The 17571-nt window shown below is 43.0% G+C and overlaps 1 protein-coding gene across 5 annotated transcripts in view; it reads right to left on the reverse strand.

Moving 5' to 3' along the window:
• The window catches only part of ctnnd2 (catenin delta 2), a 1121748-nt gene that overhangs the window by 803187 nt on the left and 300990 nt on the right, over window positions 1-17571 (reverse strand). The gene's annotated exons all lie outside the window — the stretch shown is intronic.

The following is a 17571-nucleotide window of genomic DNA, read 5'->3' on the forward strand; positions in this document are numbered from 1 at the left end:
TAGGAATATGATGGACATAGCACGCCTTGAAGAAATGAGACTTCCGACTAATAGATAAATATGACCAATTCTTAAGGAGTTGGTCTCCTTTCATCGACTTTTTGGAATCATGTGATGCAGCGGTACCATAAGGATTGCTGATTTCAGTTCATGACGTGGATAGATTTACATCTCCGAATATAGATTTGAAAATTTCTCTTTTAAGGGGCCTTCTCTTCTATTTCTACTTTCTACTTTCCACTTTTTCTTTTTTCTTTTTTTAATTTTTTATATACACACTTCACGTTTTTCTACTCTCTACCATCTATTTTCCACTTTTTCCCCTTTCTATTGTTTTCTTTTTCTTGTCTTGCTTCCTTGCTTCTCATAACATAAAACTAGAGGTTGTACATAGAATGGATTATGGTATGACATAGTTGGCACCTAAAATTAGGTTCCACTGTATTGTTTTGTACTGTATTAACTTCTAATAAAATAAACAAAAAAACAAAACAAAAAAAAAAGGGCTGAAGGGCCTACTCCTGCACCTATTGTCTATTGTCTATATTGTCTTAAATCCATCCAGTGATTTGGCCTCCACTGCCCTCTGTTGCAGGGAATTCCATAAATATCCATTGATAATCCTTCTCAGAGTTGGCGTGTTTTCCCCAATGTCCTAATCAACATTTAACCATTAATCAATAGTACTAAAGCAGATTATTTGGTCAGTATAATGATGTATTGTTGACAATGTTTCCTATAAAGAAAGGTGACTTCAAAAATGTTTTTTTTCAATCTACGTAATATGTAAGAATTCATAAAGGAGCTGCGAAATCAAAGGTTAGGGGATTAGTACGGGGAAGAGCCGCCAAATGAAGTATGAGCCATGATCTTACTGAACAGTGGAACACACGAGACACTGAACGGCCTACTCCTGTTTCAATTTCTCCTATTGTTGTTGGCTGGTAGAAATGGCTAGCACTGCTGCCACCACTATTATAGTTACTCAAACTGATTTAGCTTCCACTTTGATGAAGTGGGACACAGATTCCCCCCGTAGTTATTTTTATTATGAGGGCCTCTAATGTGGCAATGGGAAATGTTGAAAACATTTTTAGGCTTCTCCTTGTCAGAGCCTAATTGAATTAAACTGAGGTACCTCTTAATGGAAATACTCCATTTATAGATTATATTATAATGATGTATTAAACTGTTGTGAGTGCCTGTTATTGCTAGATTAGAAAGGAAAAGGAAGATGATCGACACAGTGGTGGAAGAGGGTGTTTGGAGTTGAAAGCCAATCTGACGTCTGCCTCAGTATTGGCGCACACAAATAGAATACATTGAGTTCATCACAGAGGGGCTCATTGTTGCCACCAATACCTCATGCCTTCCCTTTGCAGCCATAGAGTCATAGAATGATACAGTGTGGTAACAGGCCCTTCGGCCCAACTTGCCCAACTGGCCAACATGTCCCAGCTACACTATTCCCACCTGCCTGTGCTTGGTCCTTATCCCTCCAAACTTGTCCTATCCATGTACCTATCTAACTGTTTCTTTAACGTTGGGATAGTCCCAGCCTCAACTACCTCCTCTGGCAGCTTGTTCCACACACCCACCACCCTTTGTGTGAAAAAGTTACCCCTCAGATTCCTATTAAGTCTTTTCCACTTCACCTTGAACCTATGTCCTCTGGTCCTCGATTCCCCTACTCTGGGCAAGAGATTCTGTGCATCTACCCGATCTATTCCTCTCATGAATGCAGCCTTGCCATTGTCTCAGAATTTCAGCTTAGTCCAGATCTCCCTCTTGGCATTCTTAATGGTTCTGCAAAGGTCGTATATAGATGTCTTGTACCCCTCGGGATCATTTGCCTTGTATGCTGCAGACTTGGGCTTCACTTGGGAGTGGACCTTGCAGTCTGAAGAAGGGTCTCGACCCGAAAAGTCACTATTTCTTTTCTCCAGAGATGCTGTCTGACCCACTTAGTGAATCCAACTATCTTGCAGTTCATCATGGTTTCCAGTTGGGGAATACACATATCATCATTTTTGGTACGCAGTCCTCCACACACTTGCTGATAAAGGCCCCAAGTGAAATGCGAGGCCATCAGAGACACTCTCATTTGGATGAGATGTTGCCTGCTCTTTCAGTAACTGAAAAAAAAATTGTGGTGGTTTCTGAATGTGAGCCGAGGAATTCTCCCTGGTATCCTGGTCAACACTTAACCAAATAACACAGAAGTAGATTATTGGTGATTAATATTATTGTGTGCAGAACCTTTCTGTGCGTCCAACTAACTGCTGTTTTCTGCTCCACAATAGTGATTACACTTGAAGTGATTCATAGGCTATGGATTCTTTGATACCTCTTGCGGCCAGGAGAGGCTCTAAGTTCAATTCAAGCTGCTATTTCAATTAATTCATGAAATACATTCAATGAATTGTATCGCTAGCCCATAAAATGCCGTTTATTCGATGAATTGAAGTGCTTCACGTATCTGGGTCTCATCAATGCTAAAGCATAATAAAGTCTGCAGCATCCTGACAGCCTAATTGCTTATGAACCTCTCCTAGGTATGAGCAAACTGTGCTTGCATTTATTGTGGACAATACTTCTGGACAATACTACTCTTATTACTTCCGTGATTTAAACCTAGAAAAACTGCAACAAAGCATTCACAATGAGGCACATGCTTAAGGAAGCAATCAAGAACATACAATCTCATTAAATGTCAGTCTTGTCAAGCAAAGATTTTTAATGACATTTGGAAGTACAGGAGATTATTTGAACAAGAAGGAAAGGGATTATCAGAGGATAAGAATCCAACCTACTCTTTCCAGACAGAATGAACAAAATGTCATACCAATGAAATTTATGAAAATTAAAACAATGAAAGGTAATTTAAATGAAAATTTCCCTGCACTGAGGCCTATTACAATATTATATGTGGCTGCATAAGTGAACATAGGGGTTGTAGGAGTTTTCAAGGCACTTTGTCAGCATTGCAGATCGATTTTATTTTTACAATTTAATTGTAATTTTTTTCATCCAAAGACAAAAAGCCAGTTGGAAAAGAAAGAGAAGGGCAACATTCCAGGGCAATAATGAGGAGTATCACTGTTTTACGGAGCAGTCTTTAAGGTCCCATCACTCCTCTCAAATGTGATTCGACAAAAGATACTTGAACACTTGAGTTTGACTCGAGTGTATTTATTTGTAGTATTATCTGATATATTTGGATAGCATGCAAAACAAAGCTGAACACTGTACCTTGGCACACGTGATCATAATAAACCTAAACCTAAGATTTTAAGGTTAAGATTCACAGAAGAGCAAATATGGTAAACCCTCGTTTGTTATGGGTGGGCGGGGCGACTGGTGTCCATTATTGCCGATGATCATCTATAGCTTAGTAAGGTATTATCATCATATGTAGTTGATACACAGAACTGCAGAAGGTTAATAATATACTAAAGGACATTCTTCCTATTGCGGGTGTGCGGTCGGTTGATCCAGCTCGCGGTTTCAACGCTGACGGTCGATCCAGATCGAGGCTTTCCAGGCGAGTGCCCTCGAGCTTGAAGGTCGAAGACAATCTTCTTAACTCGCGGATTAGGTTGCCGCAGTGGCACAGTGCCTTAAACCTTAACTTTCCCATCAATCCTTCCAATTTCTGACCTAAGACTGTGGTTTCCAAGCCCCCCACCCTCGCCTTCCCATCTTTAGTTTGAACCCTCCCGAGTAACACCAGTGAAACTCCCTGCTAGTGACACAACAAGTGGTGAATTTCATTAGCAGAGCTGCCTACCAAGGAATCACTTATCATAAACCTGGGCCACAGGGAAACACAAGACCTGTAATAGGTCTGGTCTCTTGGCTTTCATAAAATTCAAAGCATCTGCTGATTTTTAGGAAGGCCATCTGTGTCTGAAAAGTCACACAGAGGAAACAAATGCACTGGAAGGTCCCTAGATTCTGGTTGAAGAAGGACTCAGTTTAATAGCGTTTGCGGAAAGGCCATGAAATGAATTCCACTGAGTCTGGAAGAACAGATGTGTTCCAGCATGAAATGAACGGTGTCTTAGAAAATAGGATGTTAGAAGGGCAGCACAGTGGCACAGTGGTAGAGTTGCTGCCATATAGTGCCAGAGACTCGGGTTCGATCCTGACTACAGGTGCTGTCTGTATGGAGTTTGTACCTTCTCCTTATGACCTGTGTGGGTTTTCTTCGGAAGCTCCGGTTTCGTCCCGGTGCAGACTCGGTGGGCCGAAGGGCCTGTTTCTGCGCAGCCTCCGAAACTAAACTAAACTACGAATGGAACAAGATAGTCATTGGACTGTATGTATTATACACTTGCATATAATACTCACTACTTCATCACATTGATGGAAACCAAGTACACGAGTCACTAACATGTTCCACTAACAATGCAATAGATTTTAAAATCACAGGGTTTGTAACCTCGGATTTCAAGGCAGAATATTTTAATCACTTCTGTGTGAAGAATTAAATATTCCTCTTTAAAGAACCTATGTCAGAACCTATGTCATTTACAAATGCAGTGACTAATGTCTCTGCACAAGGTTTGTGTGACAATTGAGATGCTCTAACAGTAATAGAGCACAGAAATAGGCCAATGGCCCAATTAGTTCATACTGATCAAAACTTACAAAATTCTTAAGGGGTTGGACAGGCTAGATACAGGAAGATTGTTCCCGATGTTGGGGAAGTCCAGCACAAGGGTCACAGTTTAAGGATAAGGGGGAAATCTTTTAGGACCGAGATGAGAAAATCATTTTTCACACAGAGAGTGGTGAATCTCTGGAATTCTCTGCCACAGAAGGTAGTTGAGGCCAGTTCATTGGCTATATTTAAGGGGGGAGTTAGATGTGGCCCTTGTGGCTAATGGGATCAGGGGGTATGGAGAGAAGGCAGGTACAGGATACTGAGTTGGATGATCAGCCATGATCATATTGAATGGCGGTGCAGGTTCGAAGGGCCTACCCCTGCACCTATTTTCAATGTTTCAATGCCCATCTATGCTGGTTCCATTTGTCCACATATAACCTACTGTATATCCCTCTAAACCTTTCTTATCCGTACCCATCCAAATGCATTTAAATGTTGTTATTGTGCCTGCATCAAGTACTCCTCAGGAAGCTCGTTCCATATACGTATCACACTCCGTGTGAAAAAAAGTGCCCCTCGGGTTCCTATTGAATGTTTCCACTCTCACCTTAAACTGATGCCCTCCAATTCTTGATTCCACTACCCTTGGAAAAAGCTTCACCCTTTTCATGCCCCTCATGATTTTATGTGCTATAAGATCATCCTCAGTCTCCTTAGATCCAAGTTGTAACCCAGCCTGCCCTAAGTCTCCTCATAAATCTTCTATGCACTCTTTCCAGCTTAATGCCATATTCCCTACAGTAGACTTAGGTGGATGTAGCCCAGACCATCACGAAAACCAACCTCCCTTCCAGTGACTCCATGTATACTTTACACTGCCTCGGCAAGGCCACCAGCATCTCATCCCTTCACTCTCTCAGTCAAAGTCAGCTAGGATTTATGGAGGGGAAATCATGCTTGACTATTCTTACATAGAAACATAGGAAATATGTGCAGGAGTAGGCCATTTTGGCCCTTCAAGCCTGCACCGCCATTCAATATGATCATGGCTGATCATCCAACTCAGTATCCTGTACCTGCCTTCTCTCCATACCCCCTGATCCCTTTAGCCACAATGGCCACATCTAACTCCCTCTTAAATATAGCCAATGAACTGGCCATAACTACCTTTTGTGGCAGAGAATTCCAGAGATTCACTGCTCTCTGTGTGAAAAATATTTTTCTCATCTTGGTCCTAAAAGACTTCCCCCTTATCCTTAAACTGTGACCCCTTGTTCCCCAACATTGGGAACAATCTTCCTGCATCTAGCCTGTCCAACCCCTTAAGAATTTTGTAAGTTTCTATAAGATTCCCGCTCAATCTTCTAAATTCTAGCGAGTCTTCTAGAATTTTGTGAGGATGTAACAAGTAGAATGGATAAGGGAGAGCCAGTGGATATGGTGTATCTGGACTTTCAAAAAGCATTTGACTAGATTCCACACGAGATTAGTCTGAAAAATTAAAGCACATGGTATTGGGGGTAGGGTATTGATATGGAAAGAGAGCTGGTTGGCGGACAGGAAGCAAAGCGTAGGAATTAACGGGTCCTTCCAAATGGCAGGCAAGTGACAAGTGGTGTGCCGCATGGCTCGTTGCTGGGACCCCAGTTATTTACAGTATATAACGGTGCTCCGGTGGCTGGGACGGCGTTCTGGCGGCGGTGACCTGAGTCCTGGGTTCAGCCGCGGGCCAGTGGCTGCGTGTGCTGGACTGGAGGGCGGCAGCTTCGACCACCCCCGGGCCGCGGTGTTTGAACCGGCCCGTTTGCGGGGTTCGGTGAGCCGCGGGACTGTTGTGCCATCGCCCGGTGGGGAATCGCCTCAGCGCAGAGGGAGAAGAGGAGGGAAGAGACAGTAACCCTAAGATTTTTGCCTCCACCACAGTGAGGAGGTGCTTGGAGGATACACTGTGGTGGTGTTAATTTGTGTTTATTGTTGTTTATTATTGTATGATTGTATGTATGACTGCAGGCTCGAAATTTCGTTCAGACCCTAGGTCTGAATGACAATAAAGGTATTCAATTCAATTCAATTCAATTCAATAACATATAACATATAACATATAACAATTACAGCACGGAAACAGGCCATCTCGACCCTTCTAGTCCATGCCGAACACGTATTCTCCCCTAGTCCCATCTACCTGCACTCAGACCATAACCCTCCATGCCTTTCCCGTCCATATACCTATCCAATTTATTTTTAAATGATAAAAACGAACCTGCCTCCACTACCTTCCCTGGAAGCTCATTCCACACAGCCACCACTCTCTGAGTAAAGAGGTTCCCCCTCATGTTACCCCTAAACTTCTGTCCCTTAATTCTCAAGTCATGTCCTCTTGTTTGAATCTTCCCTACTCTCAGTGGGAAAAGCTTATCCACGTCAACTCTGTCTATCCCTCTCATCATTTTAAAGACCTCTATCAAGTCCCCCCTTAACCTTCTGCGCTCCAAAGAATAAAGCCCTAACTTGTTCAACCTTTCTCTGTAACTTAGTTGCTGAAACCCAGGCAACATTCTAGTAAATCTCCTCTGTACTCTCTCTATTTTGTTGACATCCTTCCTATAATTAGGCAACCAAAATTGTACCCCATACTCCAGAATTGGCCTCACCAATGCCTTGTACAATTTTAACATTACATCCCAACTTCTATACTCAATGCTCTGATTTATAAAGGCCAGCACACCAAAAGCTTTCTTTACCACCTTATCTACATGAGATTCCACTTTCAGGGAACTGTGCACAGTTATTCCCAGATCCCTCTGTTCACCTGCATTCTTCAATTCCCTACCATTTACCATGTACGTCCTATTTTGATTTGTCCTGACAAAGGAATTAAACGTAACATCTCCAAGTTGATTGGCTTCTGTAAATTGTCCCCAATGTGTAGGATAGAACTAGTGTATGGGTGTTCACTGGTTGCCGTGGACTCGGTGAGCAGAAGAGGTTGTTTCCACATTGTAGATAAACTGTAGTCACTGTGTCTCTCATTTATCCCTACCTGCCTTATCAGTTCCTTTTAAAATCTTTAAAATATTTTGCAAACTGCCCCCTTAAATTCCTAATTTCTCCCATTCCATAGGTTTTAGGTGAAGTGGAAAATTTAGACGAAGGAATTAAATGTAACATCTCCAAGTTTGCGGATGACACAAAGCTGGGTGGCTGTGTGAGCTGCGATGAGGATGCTATGAGGCTGCAGGGTGACTTGGATAGCTTGGGTGAGTGGGCAGATGCATGGCAGATGCAGTATAATGTGGTTAAATGAGAGGCTATCCACATTGGAGGCAAGAACAAGAAGGCAGTTGATTATCTGAATGGTGTCAGAATAGGATAATGGGAGGTGTAACGAGACCTGGGTGTCCTTTAACATCAGTCACTGAAAGTAAGCATGCAGGTACAACAGGCAGTGAAGAAAGCAAATGGCCTTCATAGCGAGAGGATTTGAGTATAGGAGCAAGGCGGTCCTACTGCAGGCGTATAGGGCCCAGGTGAGATCGCACCTGGAGTATTGTGTGCAGTTTTCGTCTCCAAATTTGAGGAAGGACATTCTTGCTATTGAGGGATTGCACCAAAGGTTCACCAGGATGGTGGGACTGAAATATGATGAAAGAATGGATTGACTGGGCTTATATTCACTGGAATTTAGAAGGATGAGAGGGCATCTTATGGAAACATATAAAATTCTTAAAGGATTGGACAGGCTAGATGCAGGAAAAATGTTCCCGATGTTGGGGGAGTCCAGAACCAGGTTAAGAATAAAGGCTAGGCCATTTATAACTTAGATGAGGAAAAACTTTTTCACCCAGAGAGTTGTGAATCTGTGAAATTCTCTGCCACAGAAGGCAGTGGAAGCCAATTCACTGGAGAGTTAGATATAGCTCTAATGGGGCTTTCTCACAGGGCGACTTGACGCAAGATGTAACCAGAGTGAAGTGGTCGTGGACGATATCACACGATATAACGGGGAGTAGATAAAGAGTTCCCACGGGTACTCGGCATTTCTGTTATTTGTGCGAGTGACCTGTCCGTCTCCCGAGCTTTCCCGTTAAATCTTGAATGAACATTGTGAACTGTGAAGTGTTGTTAAATCATCACGTGGCACAAATGATGTCACTTTTTTTTCACACACTATAAATATCCTCCCTTGGTTGAATTGGCTCATTTGGAGACATGCCTGTACTAAGTAGTTTTGAGTACAGGATGGTGGTGTTTTTCATTGACGCGCTGTATGCAGCAGCCCTCTATGTGAATCAAGGACGCTTGCGTGAAGGCAGAAGGGTGAGATTAATTAAAAAGAGAATTAAGAGGAAGTCTCACTGGGTTAAGCCCATCTTTCAACGGAGACCTCAATTTGGACAATATGATAAACTGCTTAATGTGTTGTGCGAAGAGGATAAAAGTGCATTCACAAACTTTGTCAGAATTTTACCCGAGCTCTTTAATGAGCTGAAGAATAATTTGGGACCTCTGCTGAAGAAGACTGACACTGTAATGAGAAAGGCACTGGAACCAGGGTTGCGCATAGCAATCACCCTCCGTTACTTGGCCTCAGGCGATTCTTATAAATGTCTATCTTACAACTTTCTTGTCGCCACCAACACCATCTGTGGTATTGTCCGAGAAACCTGTGAGGCGATCATCAAATTTTATGCAGCTGAAGTGATGGAATGCCCCAGTACACCAGATGCGTGGAAGAGAGTGGCGCTGGGGTTTGAAAACAGTTGGAACTTTGCTCACACATGTGGGGCTTTGGATGGCAAGCATGTGGCAATTCGTTGTCCACCCAGAGGTGGGTCAAATTATTTCAATTACAAGAAATTCCACTCAATTGTACTCATGGCAGTGGTTGATCATAACTACAACTTCCTGTATGTGGATGTGGGCACACCTTGAAGTGTTGGTGATGGCCGGATTTGGAAAGAAACCTGGCTTGGAAAGAAAATGGAAAGTGGAACAGCAGGCATGCCTGATCCAGAACCTCTGCCAGGAGAAGACAGCCCGGACATCCCATATGCGATGGTTGCTGACGAAGCCTTTGCACTACGGCGCTGGCTATTCCTACAACGGCTACTGGGGAGGCAATCTGAAATCCACCTTGCTCACCCTCTCCCTGCTCCAAGGAGCCCACAGGCAGTGTTATCTGTGGCATCTCCTGTTGCCTCTCCACCTGTCTCTCTTGCTGCATCTCTTCCTCATTCTCCTGCATGGCAAAAACCTTTCTGACATGCTTTACCCCCTTTCTTTGAGCTTTTCTGGGAGCCATCTCTGCAAGTGTTCCAGTGAAAAAGATTCTCCAACAATGACAATGAGGTGGGACGTCCTCGATGGACACATGTTCCATTGGCGATATTGAGACCACCTTTTTTACTCACCTTCTGTCCCCTCTGTCCAGCTTCCGGGTTTACCGTTCGCAGGAGTTCCCACGGTAAACGCAAGAGTTAATACGGATATCGCACTGGCCACTACGTGCATATAATGTTTCAATGTTCAACCACAAGTGTACAAGTCACTCTTGGAGAAATTCAAGCTTGCTTGAATTTTCTCCCGAGTCAACAAGTTACACGAGTACCTGCCGTTAGCGCCACGGTGGTCCACGGTGGTCCATGAATGCCGTACGGTTATCGTACGAGGTTCCCACGATGTTCAACTCTGGTTACCTCTTGCGTCAAGTCGCCCCGTGAGAAAGCCCCATTAAGGCTAACGGAATCAAGGGATATGGGGAGGAAGCCGGAATGAGGTACTGATTTTGGATATCCAGCCATGAACATATTGAATGACGGTGCTGGCTTGAAGGGCCGAATGGTCTATTCCTGCACCTATTGTCTATGCTTCTACCCTTTCCATCAGGCAAGAGATACAGATGTTTAAAAACACATACCTGCAGATTCAAGGAGAGTTTTTCGCAGCTGTTGTCAGGCAACTGAATGGGCCTCCCACCAACTAGATTGTGGTTCTAGCTTCCCATCTACCTCATTGGAGATCTTTGAACTATCTATAATCAGATTTTATCAGACTTTATCTTGCCTTAAATGTTATACCCATTATCCTGTGTCTGTGCCCTGTGGACGACTTGATTGTAATTATGTATAATATTTTCTTTGACTGTGCCTGGGCACACGTGGTAATTATAAACTAAACTAAACTAAACCTGAACATAATGCTCTGTGACCATGTTCTGACCCGGACTCGCTACTACAGCCATGTGCGTTCCTCAGCACTTGCCTGTATCGCCATCTTGTATCACATCTTCCCATCCCCACCCCTTTCCCTCTTCCGCAAAGACCACTTCCTCTGCAATGCCCTGGTTCTCTCGTCCCACCCAAAGCACCCTCTCCACAGGCACGTTCTCCTTTGTTACACCAGTACTTGGTGTCTTTTTTTTATAGTAAACCAGCACCTGCAGTTCCTTATTTCTACTCTAGTTTAAACATATGTTATCCTGCAACTCAACTCTATATTTTTGCTCCCATTTTAGCAACGCTTCACCTACTCTGGGGAATAGAGCTGGCAAGTGACTGAGCTGTCAATGGGAGTGCATTTTGGAATTAGTGACCCTAATGTTATTAGTATTTACTGATCAAGTGTCTGACAGCCACTTGCAGTATGAGTGAATCTTGAAGAGTGGCATGGGATTTCCGCGTTAAACCAATACTGATAATTGAATTCTGAACAGCTATTATTAGACTGATATTATCCTACGATTAACACTTGCCTTGATTTGAAAAGGCCAAGGTTTATATATTTGCCCAACTAGTCAAACTAGTGTAATAGATTGCTAAACATATTATCTCCATCATTGTTAAATATTGATGGTTTGAGGCCAGAAATAAAACCATGCAAGTGTAATCATTTGACTTGCACCTGCACTAAACCTCTATCAGGTAACTACCAGATGGAAATGCCCATACAAATATGTCACAATTGTGTAAGTATGATGGTACACAAATTGCTAGCTTGCATGTTTTTTCCAAAAGTAGCTTTTTATCAATTCACTTCATATTTGGTAACTCAAGTGAATCAAAACCAAACATATTGTCTGGCTCAAGCTAATAGTTGTCACTGACACTGCTGAGCCTTTGCAGTGAATCCTCTTCAACAGGGTTGCCAGGCAACTGTGTTCACAGCAGCCATCATTCGCTCAGGTGTCCAAAGGCAAACTAAATGAGAGAGGTCTAAACACACAGTACATCCATTGACACGTACCACTACCAGTTGATTGATTGTTATCTGGAGCAAGTGACAGTCACATCTTTTCCCTTCATCCAATTTTAAGCTTATGCATGCTCACCAATAAATGCAATAAATCAGAAATGTTAGCTCATACTTTTCCCAAACAAGCTGCAAGTATAATGAGACAAAATGTACACAGATTCTAGTCTGGCTTAATTTGCTGTCATTTTAACAGGACGTATACTTAAAGAGGCAGGGACTAGGACAAGTTCACCAGCAACACCACCTTGCAAATATCTTATTAAAAAATGTACAGAATTGCAGAAATGTTATAAAACAACATTTGCCACATAGATCCACTAGGGCAAGTGGCCAAATGACTAGAGCACCTCAGTGGACATAGCTAGGTTTAAGGAGGAACATTCAGAGCTGAGGCCAAAGCAGCTGAGGGCACGGCGACCAAGGCACAGTGATAAATCGTGGAGCCTTATGGAATGTTCAGCAACCAATGTGAGGGACCATGTGAAGGTACGCCCTCCACTACAATGTCTGAAGAAGGGACGAAACATGGCATCCATTCCCTCCACAGATGCTGCCTGGCCCGTTGAGTTATTCCAGCATTTTGTCTACTCCATCGTCTGTTATGGCAAGCAATTAGCAGGCGGATGGTCTCCAAGGCTTCTTATAAAAGTGTAACAATCTCAGCAACATGACAGCTCTTGCCACGGGAATATTCAAATTGATGGGGAAACTTGTGTTAAGGCTGCGAGCGCAGCAAATGTCTTTGTTGGAAGCATGTGGTGGCCAAATGCCAATAGCGGAAAGGTTATGCAATAATCTTATCAACCCACCCACTTCATCAAGCTCCATCTGTCGTACCTGTGCCAACAGACTCCAGGCAGGATTCACTAATTGCCTGAGAGCTCACCTGATTGTTGTGAAAACATGTAACTCTCAAGACACTAAGGAACAGAGAAGGTTCACCAGACTGTTTCCTGGGATGGCAGGACTTTCATATGAAGAAAGACTGGATAGACTTGGCTTGTACTCGCTAGAATTTAGAAGATTGAGGGGGGATCTTATAGAAACTTACAAAATTCTTAAGGGGTTGGACAGGCTAGATGCAGGAAGATTGTTCCCGATGTTGGGGAAGTCCAGAACAAGGGGCCACAGTTTAAGGATAAGGGGGAAGTCTTTTAGGACCGAGATGAGAAAAACATTTTTCACACAGAGAGTGGTGAATCTGTGGAATTCTCTGCCACAGAAAGTAGTTGAGGTCAGTTCATTTGCTATATTTAAGAGGGAGTTAGATGTGGCCCTTGTGGCTAAAGGGATCAGGGGGTATGGAGAGAAGGCAGGTACAGGATACTGAGTTGGATGATCAGCCATGATCATATTGAATGGCGGTGCAGGCTCGAAGGGCCGAATGGCCTACTCCTGCACCTATTTTCTATGTTTCTAACTGTGCGGCACCGTGGTGCAGCAGTAGAGTTGCGGCCTTACAGCGCCATAGACCCGGGTTCGATCCTCTCAATGGGTGCTGTCTGTACGGAGTTTGCACATTCTTCTCATGACCACATGGGTTTTCCCCGGGTTCTCCAATTTCCTCCCACATTCCAAAGACGTGAGGGTTTGTAGGTTGATTGGCTTCTGTAAGAATTGTAAATTGTCCCTAGTGTGTAGGGAAGTGATAGGGTACGGGGATCGCTGGTCAGTGCGGACTTGGTGGGCTGAAGGGCATGTTTCCTCGCAGTATTTCTAAACTAAACTAAACTGGCTTGGATGAGAAAGAGATGACCAACAGGTGACTCATATTGACTTGAAATGGGATATTGGAAATCAAGAAGAAAACAGTCTGAATGCTAATGATTATAATAAACGTTAATGATAATGAACACAAAATGATAGATTATTCATTCCGATAAACAGAAAATGTAATGTAATCCCAGCTACTGGCTAAGAGGCAAAAAATTAAACTTCAGGCCCTCATCTTTGTAAATATGAATATTTGAATATGCATTTGCTGCATATATTAATGGTATATTACATAGTAAATAAGGCCCGAACTGCATTTGTCTATATGATCTTCATGGTGTCCAGATGTGTCCAGATGTGACTGCAATTTAGCAGATGGGTTAACTATATTGTTGATTAGTAAGGGTGCCAGGGCTTATGGGGAAAGGGCAGGAGAATGGGGTTGAGAGGGAAAGATAGATCAGCCATGATTGAATGGCGCAGTAGACTTGATGGGTCACATTGCTTAATTCTGCCCCTACGATGAACTCATGAACTTATAAATGAGGCTAGAATTAATGTGAAAATTATCTGTTCAAACTCTTTGAAAGAATTTGTTACAAAAAAGGCTCTGAAATGTGTAAGAGCCAGTATTTTAATGTTATTCTTCAGTTCCTGGTATACTCCAAAAGCTATCAGTCAAAGATTCCGTAGAGACTGCCTTAAAATGTTTCACGTAAAACTGACCGTCAAGGTCCCAACAGTTAATTTCTAACTTTCCCATCTTTTACTTAGTATTTATAAAATTACATTAAGAGGTTTATTTGTTCCTTTATTTGCTCCTTTGTAGTACGTGCATCATGGAGCAAGCAAAGACTGTTTGCATTCATTCTGCAGGAATTCATCGTGAGGGAGTAACCCAACTGTTGGACATAAACTGGTAAAGCCTAGAATGAGGTGCTTGAATGTTTGCACTTGTTTTCATTTAAAATTGAAATTGTAATGTTAAGCCATATTTTAACAGATTGATGGAAATGTTGGTTACTGTCAAGTTCAGTCACTACGCAAGGACAGGAGATAGTAAAATGAATTTTCTTTTGAAAAAAATAGTCTTTGATCATAAATAGCCACAACCAGCACACTGTGATATCCGTGCCCTCAATCTACAACATCTGACAATGATTAAGTCAGCGGGTGCATCACTGCCATCAAGTTCATCTCAAAGTCATGATTTTGTTATAAAATCACTATTCCTTCAGTGTGCAAATTGCTGCTTCCAAAAGGGAACAACTTCTCTTTTAGTCTAGGGATACAGTGCAGAAACAGGCCCTTCAGCCCACTGAGTTCGCGTTGACCAGCGATCCCCGTACACTAACACGATCCTACACACATTAGGCACAATTTGCAATTTTTAATCAAGCCGATTAGACTACAAAACCTGTACTTCTTTGGAGCGTGGGGAAATCTGGAGCACCCGGAGAAAACCCATGCAGATCATGTGGAGAACATAAAAAACTCCATACTGACAGCATCCATAGTCAGGATCTAAGCCAGGTCTCTGCCGCTTCAAAGCAGCAACTATACAGCTGGGCTACTGTACCCCCCTATATTAGCAATTCTCTGCTAATATAACTCATGGAAAGCTGTTCACATCAAAGGCAGCAGGCATTCTAGATGATAGAAACATAGAAAATAAGTGCAGGAGTAGGCCATTCGACCCTTCGAGCCTGCACCGCCATTCAATATGATCATGGCTGATCATCCAACTCAATATCCCATCCCTGCCTTCTCTCCATACCCCCTGATCCCTTTCGCCACAAGGGCCACATCTAACTCCCTCTTAAATATAGCCAATGAACTGGCCTCAACTACCTTCTGTGGCAGAGAATTCCAGAGATTCACCACTCTCTGTGTGAAAAATGTTTTCCTCATCTCGGTCCTAAACGAATTCCCCTTATCCTTAAACTGTGACCCCTTGTTCTGGACTTCCTCAACATCGGGAATAATCTTCCTGCATCTAGCCTGTCCAACCCCTTAAGAATTTTGTAAGTTTCTATAAGATCCCCCAATCTTCTAAATTCTAGCGAGTACAAGCCGGGTCTATCCAGTCTTTCTTCATATGAAAGTCCTGACATCCCAGGAATCAGTCTGGTGAACCTTCTCTGTACTCCCTCCATGGCAAGAATGTCTTTCCTCAGATTAGGAGACCAAAACTGTATACAATACTCCAGGTGTGGTCTCACCAAGACCCTGTACAACTGCAGTACAACCTCCCTGCTCCAATACTCAAATCCTTTTGCTATGAATGCTAACATACCATTCGCCTTCTTCACTGCCTGCTGCACCTGCATGCCTACTTTCAATGATTGGTGTACCATGACACCCAGGTCTCGTTGCATCTGCCCTTTTCCTAATTGGCCACCATTCAGATAATAGTCTACTTTCCTGTTTTTGCCACCAAAGTGGATAACCTCACATTTATCCACATTATACTGCATCTGCCATGCATTTGCCCACTCACCCAGCCTATCCAAGTCACCTTGCAGCCTCGTAGCATCCTCCTCACAGCTAACACTGCCCCCCCAGCTTCGTGTCATCTGCAAACTTGGAGATGTTGCATTCAATTCCCTCGTCCAAATCACTAATATATATCGTAAATAGCTGGGGTCCCAGCACTGAGCCTTGCAGTACCCCACTAGTCACTGCCTACCATTCTGAAAAGGAACCTACCCTTTGCTTCCTGTCTGCCAGCCAGTTCTCTATCCACATCAATACTGAACCCCCAATACCGTGTGCTTTAAGTTTGTATACTAATCTCTTATGTGGGACCTTGTCGAAAGCCTTCTGAAAGTCCAGATACAACACATCCACTGGTTCTCCCTCATCCACTCTACTAGTTACATCCTCGAAAAATTCTATAAGATTCGTCAGACATGATTTACCTTTCGTAAATCCATGCTGACTTTGTCCAATGATTTCACCACTTTCCAAATGTGCTGCTATCCCATCTTTAATAACTGACTAGCAGTTTCCCCACTACCGATGTTAGACTAACTGGTCTGTAATTCCCCGTTTTCTCTCTCCCTCCCTTTTTAAAAAGTGGTGTTACATTAGCTACCCTCCAATCCTCAGGAACTACTCCAGAATCTAAAGAGTTTTGAAAAATTATCACTAATGCATCCACTATTTCTAGGGCTACTTCCTTAAGTACTCTGGGATGCAGCCTATCTGGCCCTGGGGATTTATCGTCCTTTAATCCATTCAATTTACCCAACACCACTTCCCGGCTAACCTGGATTTCACTCAGTTCCTACATCTCATTTGACCCCCGGTCCCCTGCTATTTCCGGCAGATTATTTATGTCTTCCTTAGTGAAGACAGAACCAAAGTAGTTATTCAATTGGTCTGCCATTGATAGTGATAGTGATAGCCCACTATCACTGCCTCACAATTAATGAGAGAATGGGAAATCAAATACAGCCCTTACAAGTGAAAGCCCTGTTGCTGGGAATGAAATAATAAAAAAGCCGTTTTATGGAAAATACTAAGCTGTTAAACTGTCCAGATGAACAGGGTTGATTCTAATAATTGATTCACAGTTGTATGCTGACAACTGAGAAGCACCATGCTGGAAAACATGCTAAGTCCAACTAATGTAAAACTGTTATTGAAATCCATGGTTGGATACAAATAGTGATCCTAAACTCAACTCAACATCATGTAGATGCACAGAATCTCTTGCCCAGAGTGGGGGGGAATCAAGGACCAGAGGATATAGGCTCAAGGTGAAGGGGAAAAGGTTTAATAAGAATCTGAGGGGTAACTTTTTCACACAAAGGATGGTGGGTGTATGGAACAAGCTGCCAGATGAGGTAGTTGAGCCTGGGACTATCCCAACATTTAAAAACCAGTTAGACAGGTACATGGATAGGACAAGTTTGAATAGGATAGGTGAAGCTGGGACATGTTGGCCGGTGTGGGCAATTTGGCTGAAGGGCCTGTTTCCACTCTGTATC

This window comes from Amblyraja radiata, chromosome 2 (genome assembly GCF_010909765.2).
Source record: "Amblyraja radiata isolate CabotCenter1 chromosome 2, sAmbRad1.1.pri, whole genome shotgun sequence".
Classification (NCBI taxonomy): domain Eukaryota; kingdom Metazoa; phylum Chordata; class Chondrichthyes; order Rajiformes; family Rajidae; genus Amblyraja; species Amblyraja radiata.